The sequence below is a fragment of the Euprymna scolopes genome, chromosome 13 (assembly GCF_053919585.1).
Source record: "Euprymna scolopes isolate OS-2025 chromosome 13, ASM5391958v1, whole genome shotgun sequence".
Classification (NCBI taxonomy): Eukaryota; Metazoa; Mollusca; class Cephalopoda; order Sepiida; family Sepiolidae; genus Euprymna; species Euprymna scolopes.
Genome location: NC_136494.1, coordinates 10,908,328 through 10,910,030, shown reverse-complemented (window position 1 = coordinate 10,910,030; position 1,703 = coordinate 10,908,328).

Below are 1,703 nucleotides of genomic sequence, written 5' to 3'. Positions count from 1 at the left end.
GCCATATCAGTATTTATAACGATCATCGCTGCAGTTGGTGGGTGAATAGTCAGTGACACTCAAACCACGTTCCTGAGCGCGAAGTGTCATTTTTCATGTCAGTACTTTACTTGCACAGTCGTACACAGACAAAATGAAGTATTGAAATTTGTTTCACTTCCGCCTCCATCTTTCTGCTCTCCTTGTCAACAGCATGTGTTTTTTGTAGTTAACGTAAGCAGCTTTCAGAAGAGCATCCGATAACATGCCTCACATTTACAACTGTTCGATGAATCAGGTAAAACTGACACATTGCCTTTCCTCAGGTTTTTCTTAAGCTCAATATGATCTATTATTTCCCATTCAAAAACTTCACCTCTAACTAGCCTTTTCTATTGGTGTGAGCATTTCGCTAGAGTTTCCCAGTGCTTAACAGGAATCATGAAGGCTTCCAGATCGTTTATTATGCAATTTTTGCAGCGCCTCTTTGGACCATATTGATACGTACCGCTAGACACACAGACACACAGACATAGTTTATATATATATATATATATATATATATATATATATATATATATGTAGATTTTTTATATATATATACATATCAGAAATTAATCTATATATAATAATATATAAATAATCTCTTTCTCTCTCTCTCTATGTCTCTCGCTCTCTCTCTCTCTCTCTCTCTCTATATATATATATATATATATATATATATATATATATATATATATATATATATATATATATACAGATTAATTTCTGATTTCCTAAAATAAAACAAGACTGAATTAAATACACTTCATTTCTTCCTGGCTCAGGGTTTTCTAAAATAGTTTCCAATAATTACGCATGAAGTCTATCTTCCAATATCCCGTCCTATCCTTGTTGTATCTCTTTAATTAATTCCGTCATATGCGAGGTAATCTTGAGAGAAAAATCGATGTTGTTCATCTCGAAATATTTCACCTTATTTATTGAATACCTCACGTCTATCGATTTTGGTTTTATTATTTCCATCTTTTCCTGGGAGACGCTATTTCTGTCCGTGTCATGCTTCATTAAAGAATAATCTTTCGACGTCAAATCCTATTTCCATTCAGCGGTCGACGGTCGCAAAAAGATCGTCCTTTGGGAGCGACTATCCTCCAAGACGTGCGCCTTTCTGTCGATCAAATCAGGCCGTGTGTAACCAAATGCTTGACGTAGTAGATCAACTTACAAAAATATCGACTCGGCTATAAACTTTGCCGGCGAGACACCTGTCAAATAGGCAAGGACTTGTTACAGCGAATTCGGTTCAATTTGTCTGAATATTTTTGCATATCAATTTTCGCCGGATTTAACATTAATAATTACGTGAAGATTTCGAAAATCATTGTCCGCGTATAAAATATGGGAATTTATCCAGAATACGGACCGCATGCGTACACAATCTTTTGCATATATGCATTAACAGGCAACAATAGTACATTTACTAGCAATGCACAATCACATTGACACACCTGTTCTAACCAGATCAGCGAAGTTTAGCAGCGCTAAGCCTGGTCAGTACCAGATGGTTGACCATTTGGGGAGGCGAGACGCTGTATGTACCGCGAGGTAAAATAATACGTTGAGAACCTGGCGCCGTCTATCCTTCTCTCGATGGTAGATGGGGCACTTTTAAGCCTTGGTAGGCACCCCTTCTAGTGATGGTGTCACAAAAAAACCCTTGA